Source organism: Pipistrellus kuhlii, unplaced genomic scaffold (assembly GCF_014108245.1).
Source record: "Pipistrellus kuhlii isolate mPipKuh1 unplaced genomic scaffold, mPipKuh1.p scaffold_m20_p_1, whole genome shotgun sequence".
NCBI lineage: Eukaryota > Metazoa > Chordata > Mammalia > Chiroptera > Vespertilionidae > Pipistrellus > Pipistrellus kuhlii.
Genome location: NW_023425404.1, coordinates 67,614,177 through 67,624,229, shown reverse-complemented (window position 1 = coordinate 67,624,229; position 10,053 = coordinate 67,614,177). Strand labels below are relative to the sequence as shown.

The 10,053-nt window shown below is 38.5% G+C and overlaps 1 long non-coding RNA gene across 1 annotated transcript; it reads right to left on the bottom strand.

The window, feature by feature from the left end:
• Positions 1-261: 261 nt before the first annotated feature.
• Positions 262-9,121, bottom strand: LOC118723906. Its single transcript, XR_004989410.1, has 3 exons — positions 9,045-9,121; positions 4,642-4,646; positions 262-276 (listed from the first exon to the last, which is right to left on the bottom strand). It is a non-coding gene; the product is annotated as an uncharacterized LOC118723906 (long non-coding RNA).
• Positions 9,122-10,053: the final 932 nt, after the last annotated feature.

Genomic DNA, 10,053 nt, shown 5'->3' with positions numbered 1-10,053 from the left:
CCGTGCCTTGAGCGGGATTCATTTATAATGTTTGCCAATCCTTGATTTAAGTCGATCCACACACCACAAGGTCAGCTGAAATTAAATAAGCCTGTTTCTAAAAAATGTGGTGATGCTACCTTCAAAGATAATCTATAAACCTTTAAAGCAATTTTTATTCTGATTTTCACAGGCATAGACCTTTCAAAGATTTGGGAGGGAAGTAGAATAAACAACTCTGGAAGTTTCAAGATAATTTATACAAAAAGGATTTGAAACAACAAGAGACTTTCTTTTCTGCTTTCAGATACCAGATATTTTTTACAGCAAATCAAAAGAAACACCTTGGGAAAGGAATAGTACATTTTATTGCAAAGGCATTTCTCTCAGCCTTTAGAGTCTGCTCAGATTAGGCCAGTGTTAGACATTCCTTAAAAGCAGAGTCCTCTTGGTGGTAGTCTCCTTAATTCATTTAAAGCAAACCCCTTGATACTGTAGCAAGCAACAGGATGAGTACCTTTAGAAATAGATCCTGAAACTGTCTACGGCAGGATGAATAGATACTATAAGTGGTTCCCTCAGAAATTTACTTCCTTGGAAAACACTGAGGCATTTAACGGGAGATCTTTAATATTTTTTTTGTAGTAGTTGTTCTGAGAAAAGTAAACACCGTGTTCATAAATTTAATATTCTTTTCTAAACATTTATTTCAATCGTTTTCTAACTATTTAGGAATTCTATTTAATATCAGAATAAGACAGATTTTTTAAAAATCACAGTTTGATTCTGACTCAGGAAATGACTTTATCTTTCTGAGACTAATTGTTCTCTTCTGAAAATATAAGCAATGAAATACTGCCTTATAGGTTTGGTTTGGGATTATATGAGATAAATTAATGAAAATAATATATCAAGTACCTTAGCCCATGGTAAACACTCAGGTAACATTCACAATTATTATTACCATGAATAATAGGGTTATAATCCTAAAATCCCAGTGCTAATAATCCATTGATCATTTCAGTTATCAGTACAATACATCATGAGTGTTTACAGTATAGTAATGTATAGTCTACAGAACAAAAATGACCTATAATAGAAACGGTTTCTTCCTGCTCTGAACTAAAGGATTATATAGGTACAAACCATGTACCTAAAGGGATTTGTTAAGTAGAGAATTTATTTCTAAAGTCAATTTATTTTTTTCAATTGAATTTTTTTTTCTGTACCAATTGTCAGTTCTATATTGAGCATACATAAATAGCAAAACATGGAAATAATTTGTTGAGGCTAAAAAAAACCCCTCAAAACATAGAGACCATTTTATTATACACACATAGTATGTATTGTATATGCATTCAATATATATATATATATATATATATATATATATATATATATACACACACACACACACACACACACACACACACACAATGTGTAAAAATTGTGGAAGTCTAGAATTAGTTCTAGTATACCCTCATAAGAAATTAATAATGTACATCCTCAGTATATTAGAGAATGGTGTTATGGTTGTTCAACTTGTATTCAGTATCCATTTGTAATCCGCACTCAATTTCAATACATCTGCCTACATTAGCACCTTTTATTCTGATACCAAAGAGTTAGTTTTGGTTGCCAACCAAAAAAAGGCAGCAAAAGGTTAGGCTCTGACTCTAACCTACAAGTCCTGTCACTTGGCAATAGTGTTCTTTCAGGGATGGAAATGCTTTGGGAAATCTTCATTATAATATCACAGTAATCATGATTATGGTTTTAAAGTTATGTTTATTAGGAGGGGGTTATTTATTTTTAGAGTCTGAGCTAAAATTAAATTTTGCCTTCATGACCTACTTCTTAAGGGATCAGCAGTCTTGGCCTGCCCACTATTAAGGAAGTTCTTGTGATGTGGGACTTTCAGTTTTAAAACTGAGAAAATTTGGGGCAAACAGAGATGATTTCATCACCCCAGAATTACTGTGATAGTTTTTGTATAACATTAAACACACTTTTGGATATATCAGATGTACATAAATATTATGCAGCATATGATAAGCACTTTTTGGTTTTATCAAATAAAAACTTAAAATAATTCTATGAAATGAATGTTAGCATATTTTATAAGTGAGAAAACTAAAGCTTTAAGAGGTTAAATGTCTGGGATCTATCTATCTATATATATCTACTAGAGGCCTAGTTCATGAAATTCGTGCATGGGAGTAGTCCCTAAGCCTGACTGGCAATCAAAGAATGAGTGCCTGGCATGAAAGGGCAGGTCCCAACTGACCTCCAGGCCCTGGGCAGCACCTGGGCCCCACAGCTCCCATGTTCCTCCCTCCACCTGAGTCATGGGGCCCAAGCTCCCTCATGGAGATTCAGTGAGTGTGGCTGGACACCGCAGGCCAGGGTGTAGTGTGGGCCTCTGGGCCACCCAGTGGCATCACATAGAAACTGGGCAGGTGGCATGCTCTCTCTTGGTCAGCCTTGCATGGCCCCAGAAAAAGCCGAGTGGATGTGAGTGGGCTCCTTATGGGCACCTGGTACTTGCGCACAGGGCTTCCCTGGCACCCTGAGGCAGGGTAGCAGGAAGAGTGAGAGCGAGCTTGTCAGACACCACACATTCTCACTGCACTTATGTCCCCTTTACCCCCGCCTCCAGATAGCCAGGGGAGAGGTTGCAGCAGGTTGCCAATGCCCTCCATATTCCGGGCTGCCCCCTGGTGGTCAGTACACATAATAGTGAGCAGTCAAGCTCCAGGTTGAATTCCCAGTTGAACAACCAAGGGCACAATTTGCATCTAGGCTTTTATTATATAGGACTAGAGGCCCGGTGCACAAAATTCTTGCACGGGGGTGGGGGTGGGGGGGAGATGTGTGTCCCTCAGCCCAGCCTGCACCCTCTCCAATCTGAGATCCTTTGAGGGATGTCCAACTGCCTCTCACGATTGGACATCCCTCTCACAATCCAGGACTGCTAGCTCCCAACTGCTCACCTGCCTGCCTTTCTGATTGCCCTTAACCACTTCTGCCTGCCAGCCTGATCAACCCCTAACCACTGTCCTGTCAGCCTGATTGATGCCTAACTGCTCCCCTGCCAGCCTGTTTGCCCCCAACTTTCCTCCCCTGCACACCTGGTCAACCCTAACTGCCCTCCCCTGCAGGGTTGATCACCTCCAACTGCCCTCCCTTGCAGGCCTGGTGCCTCCCAACTGCCCTCCCCTGCTGGACATCTTGTGTCACATAGGGACAAGATCTTTGGCCACATGGGGGCAGCTGTCTTGTGTGTTGGAGTGATGGTCAATCTGCATATTACTCTTTTATTAGATAGGATTATGTTACCACCATGTATATAACATATATAACATATCATATGCAATATCCATCTATATAACTATGATTTTATTATATTATTATACTAGAGTCCCAATTCACAAAATTTGTGCAAAGGGATAGGCCCTCACAGCCACAGCAGCTTGCCTCAGCCCTTGCAACCCTGGCTTCATCTGGAAGGATATCCAGAAGGATGTCCGGAAGGACATCTGGGAGATTGTCCAGCTGTCTGGTCTAATTAGCATATTACACTTTTAATATTATAAATTAAGATTTTCTTATGCCATCAGAAATATTTAAAACTTGGGGTTGTTTTTTTCTTTGTTTGTTTGTTTTTGTTTGTTTTATTCTTTTTTTTTTTTTTAATGGCTAGTAAAATTTGGCAAACTGCCTGCCATGGTAGCCATTCCTCTCCACTCAGGGATAATTTGTCTATGAAAATTGGTCCCCATTTTTTCCAGGAATTACTGACCACAGAAAACCCTCTACCCCAATATTGAATAATTCTTTCTTTATAAAATATGTCCCCAAATCACTTGATTGTCCCATTATAACCAACCAAAGAGCAACTGATATACTTGAAGACCAATTAGCAAGTCTTCCCTACTTCCAACAATAAAAACTCCCTCCTTAATAGAATATGTGCCAGAGACTGAGTTTTCCTTTTTACTCTGTGGAATGGATCCTCCTTTCTAGCATCTTTGGCCCCTTGCTGAAATGAAAGTGATGGCTGAAAGATATCTTTACTACAAGTTTATGAATATAATGTCTTTGTTAATTTTGTTTTGAACTTATTTTTGTCTTTAAGAAGTAAAATAAAAGTGCAATGGTATTACCTTTTCCACAGTTCCTAGCATCTATATATTGCCTGATTTTCTGACCTGGACCAATGCATTACATTAAAGCAAATAAACAACTATTTTCTACTAGAGGCCCCATGCAAGAAATTCATGCAAGGCTAGGCCCTTGCAGTCCCAGCTTCATCCAGAAGGTCCTCTTGAAGGTCATTTGAATGGCTGTTGCACTGTTTGGCCCTTTGGCCTATCTGCATATTATGCTTTTATTATTATAGATTTTCTCTACCAAGGTTCTTCCTTGTCTTGACTAGTGTTATATTTCAGCTGATCATTCTTCACTCTTCATACATTCTCTATATCCTATATGGTTATTTTGGGAGCACAAGTCTCCTAATGGCCATAGCAATGGTATGGAGGAAATGATGGCTGTCTCAGTACTGCTATCCACACCGGGGCTGAAGGGTAGTGCAGTTTTGAGATTGTTGCAGACTCCAGAGAGCAAATATAATTATCTGTGCATTACTGGTAACCTCACATAATCTGCATGCACCTCTGAATAGCCGTATTAGTAACAGGTTAGCTATGTACATTGTAGTACAAAACCAAGGCGAACTGGAACAAACTAAAACAAAAGCACAATTTTAGATGCAGCAAAAGATAGGAAGATATGTCCTTCTTCCTTCCCTAGAGACATATTTTGAAGTTTGGCTACTGCTTTTTCATAAAGTTATGGTTTTAGATTTTTAAAGACTCTTTTTGCCTAGGCATCTTGGTTAACAGAAAATTGTGATATAGAGAAGTTAAGCTATTTATATAGGGTTATAGAATTAGTAAATAGTATACTGGGAACCATATTGTCTTTACCTAGTTTCCTCAAAAGAAAAGCCAGAGAGAGAGATATCCTTACTATCTCCCAGGGAGGCAGAGTGAGGATTGGGGAGCAAACAATAGAAGGGCGGGAAAACAAGCAAATCAATGTTACCCAGTTGGCCACCGCTACAGATGACTAATTTTTTATTTTAACTGTGTACTTAAGGCTTTTATTCCTTGTTGGTCAAATGTGACCCCAAGAATTTAACTTCTTTGTGATGCATATCACAAATGCCAAATATTTCCCTACTGATGTATCATAGAAAAATTATGATGTATCCTAACAAAGTAGAAGGCTCAGGCAGAGGTGTAACAAATTTGGTTTATCTGTCAGAGCTGGTTAAAACCTGCTCAAAACTAGTGACTAGAAACAACAATTTAGAGTAAGAGGTAAGGCTGAGATTTTAAGTAATGTACAAGAAGTATTGTACCTTATCATTATCATTGAATATAAGTATAAATATGTACTTTTCAATCAAAACATATGTCTAATATATCATGCTGCATCTACTGATTTTCTTAAAGTCATTTCTTTTCTCAAAATTCAGCCCCTTTTTATTTTGAAATTTTCAGTAAAAATTGCAGTAGTTTTAATTAAAGTCCTTAGCTCATGAAATCATAGAATGTTTGGGCATTTTCATTGTACATTTTTCCAAGCTTTCAAAATTTATATCAAATATGCCTAGACAAACATTTAAATATCCAGTGAAATACTTTGTTTACTGATTTAACTTACACTGAATTTATTTTTCCAATCATCCCAACATTTAACTTTTCTTTGTTTCTCACTGACTTCTGCATATGCTTTCCTTTTGTACAAGAGAGAAAATGTTAAATTACTACAGTCCTGTCAGGACTCAGAAACTGAAGACCTTTCTCTTTGCCAATGACAAATGTTTTATCTGTCTGGAGATTCAAGTGAGACAAAGAAAATTCTCTTATCAGATTCTATATGCAAAGGTAACCAAAGCATTACGTTCTATTAGAAATGCAGGTGCTTGACACTCTTTAATGGAACACAGTGGTGTTCCCACAATGTCTTGACAACCTGAAGTGTGCCTCCTGAATAGACTGTGGAAGTTTAATTGGATAGGAGACTGCTCCATGAGGGACCACTAGCACTCTAATAGCTAGCTGCAGACCCCTCGTGAGGTTGAATAATTACAATCAAGGAGCTATCTCCGTTTCCATGACTGCACTTATATGTCTGTGGAAAGCCCCATTTTCCCCTACATGACAGTTCACTTTGTATTATAATAATTATAGATTACATGCTTCAGCCCTCTATCATTATGCTAGCATATTCTCATAAAGAATGGTACATTAACCATGAAATACTATGTTCATTGCATGTATGACTGTTTAACTGCCTGCACTGGGTGTGTGTATGTGGAAGAAAGGGAAAAAGAGGTCACTTTATACATGTCAAAGGCACAAGATGTTCACATAACAAATCAAAAGGCAGCAAAGGAGAGGCCGCACACTCTCAAACTGAAATGGAGCTATCTCGTATACTTTACCCTCTATTTCCATTTTCCAACACATATTAGCTCAGAATGCAGCAGGTTTGAAATATAGTTATATAAAATAGTTATATAAAATATATAAAAACTTTCCAATTCACCAGAAGTAGAAGAAGTAAAGCAACTCCTAATGGTCACTCTTCAAGCCTCTCTTTCTAAACAGTGATCATAGATCTTGGTCTGGGGAAGGGAATTCTCAGGCGATACTCTACTGTGTGCCCATCACTGATGTAGAGGTGAACCTACATAATGCATTAGAACAAACGTCTCTACACTAGGAATTATTTTACTCACTGTGCAGTAACAGGACACACATACAAATTAAACTATGCAGGAGAGTGGATAGTTTAATTTGTATGGGAACTGCATTTATTTTCCAGGCCATGGCATGGCAACCTCTATACCCATTTGATGACATTTATCCAAGGATAAAAAAGACTAAGGGAAGTAGTATTATATTGACAGACTTTTCCTTCAGCTAGTAAAATAAGCTATCTGCATGATAAAATTATGCCATGATTTCTAAAGATGCAACTCAGTAGATCAATTGGATTTTTTAAAATATATTTTATTGATTTTTTTACAGAGAGGAACAGAAAGTCAGAAACATCAATGAGAGAGAAACATTGACCAGCTTCCTCCTGCACACCCCAACTGGGGATGCAACCAAGGTACATGCCAGTGACCGGAATCAAACCTGGGACCCTTCAATCCACAGGCTGACGCTCTATCCACTGAGCCAAACTGGTTCTGGTTCAAACGGATTTTAATACAAATGGGCCACAGGTACTTTCCATGTATCTTAGGTATCTCTGAGAAAAAAGGATATTAACATTTCCTCAAGCTTTTCAAAAAAGTTTACTGTAACACTGCTTTCTTTAATAACATGATGATGTTTAGGCATGTTGCTAGGTATTTTCTATTAAATTTTTTATATGTCTTTATTTTTCATATTTCTGAGTATCTATTTCCTAAAGAAGTATCAGAATCAGATGTTGTAGCTTTTGAGCAAAATATAGTTTGGTGGGTCACCTATTACAATTTATAATAATATTAAAATATTTTTATTGATTTCAGAGAGACAGGGAAAGGGAGAGATAGAAACATCAATGATGAGAGAAAATAATTGATTGACTGCCTCCTGCACACCTCCTACTGAGAAGAGAGCCCGCAACCCAGGCATGCATTCTAACCTGGAACCAAACTAGCAATCTCTTGGTTCATAAGTCTAAGCTCAACCATTGAGCCATACCAGTCAGCCGATGAGATATTTTTTAAAGCCAAAAATTGCTTTAACTTTTTACTAAGAAAACTTTCAAAAGCAGAGAGGACAATTTAATGTTGATTTTTGTCATTTATCAATTTTACCAGTTTTAAAATAATACATTGATATATTAATATTTGGAAGTACATTGATATATTAATATTTAAAAGTATCATTATAATTTCATAGATTTTTATATATAAACTAGAATCCGGGTACACAAAATTTGTGCACAAGGGTGTGTATCCCTCAGGCCAGCCTGCACTCTCTCCAATCTGGGACCACTCAAGGGATGTCCCACTGCCCATTTAGGCCCAATCTTGGTAGGATTGAGACTAAACAGGCAGTCAGACATCTCTCACAATCCAGGACTGCTGGCTCCCAACTGCTCGCCTACCTGCCTTCCTGATTGCCCCTAATTGCTTCTGCCTGCCAGCCTGATCACCCCCTAACCACTCCCCTGCCAGCCTCATTGATGCCTAACTGCTCTCCTGCCAGCCTGATTGATGCCTAACTGCTCCCCTCCCAGCCTGGTCACCCCTAACTGCCCTCTTTGCAGGCTTGATCAATTCCAACTGCCCTCCTTTGCAGGCCTGGTTCTTCCCAACTGCCCTCCCCTGCTGGCCTGATCACCCCCAACTGCCCTCCCTTGCAAGCCTGGTCCCTCCCAACTGCCCTCCCCTGCTGGCCATTTTGTGGCCATCTTGTGTCTCCTTGAGGGCAGCCATCTTTGACCACCTGGGGGCAGCCATTTTGTGTGTTGGAATGATGGTCAATTTGCATATTACTCTTTTATTAGATAGGAGAGAGGCATGGTGCATGGGTGGGGGCAGCTGGTTTGCCCTGAAGGGTGTCCCGGATCAGGGTATGGGTTCCCTTGGGACATAGGGCAGCCTAGGCAAGGAGCCTGTAGTGGTTTGCAGGCTGGTCACACCCCATGGAGATCTAAGAGAAGGCCCTGGTATTTGGGATTTATTTATCTTCTATAATTGAAACTTTGTAGCCTTGAGCAGAGGCTAGGGTTGGCCAGAGCAGGCAGAAACTTGGCTTCCTCCATTGCCAGGGAAATCCAAGCCTTTTGCTCACTCTGTGGCACAGCCATCTTGGTTGTGTTAATTTGTATACTTGCTCTTGATTGGCTGGTGGGGGTGGCTTATGGGCATAGTGGAAGTATGGTCAATTTGCATCTTTCTCTTGTAGATAGACATATTTAAATCCATTGTAGCTATGTCTTTCATGATACTCCAAATATTCTTTTAAAAATATGTGTTTTTCTTGAACTTATTGGGGTAACATTAGTTAATAGAATTATATAGGTTTCAAGTCTACAGTTCCATAATACATCATATAAATATACTCTAACTCTGGCCTGTCAGAACTCCTCCAATTATATCAAAAGCCTCTAGGCCATAAAAACAGTCCTTCATAACATCAGGTTTAAAAGCAGTCCCACCTTAGTTGATTTGGCTCATTGGCTAGAACGTCATCCTGCAGACTAAAAAGATCTGGGATTTTATTCTGGTCAAGGGCACGTACCTTGGTTGTGGGCTCCTCCCTGGCCTGGGCCTTGGCCAAGGCTCCTGCAGGAGGCAACCAATCCATGTGTTTCTCTTCACATTGATGTTTCTCTCTGTCTTTCCCTTTCTCTTCTACTCTCCCTAAAAATCAATGGACAAATATCCTTGGGTGAGGATTAACAAAAACAAAAATACATAAGTAAAATAAGAATAAAAACTGAATCAAGTACATGTTGTAGATTCTTGCTATGGAGCTTGGTGTGTCAGCCTTTTCCTCCAAGAAGCCCTGGCTCCTTTTAATGGACCGTGGTATTTAGAGACCGCAACCCTGGCAGCAGAGATGATCTTTGCTGGTAGATTTATGATTTCTAACCTTTGGAGTGGACAACAATAAGAAGTCTATATATTTTTAAAGGGGAATGTATTGTGAGTTAGATATTTTCAGTTCAAACTTACATTTACAGACCTTTGGCTTAATTCCTTTGATTTTTATTCAATTGTATTTATTTTCCTCTATTTGAAAATCTTTGTTTCTAATAACATTAATATCATTAGAAATATACCATCAATAATATTTGTTTTTGTAATGCAAATTTATTACCAGTACTAATGATATAATTACTGAAAATCAGAAGTTTTTTGAACTTTAAATATCTCAACATTTTATTAGAATTTCCTCTGTGTGATTTGTCTAACAACTCTGTACACTATTAAGTTCATTTGCTTTATTTTTATTTAGTGTTAAATATTTTATGCATAAACCTATTTGTGTA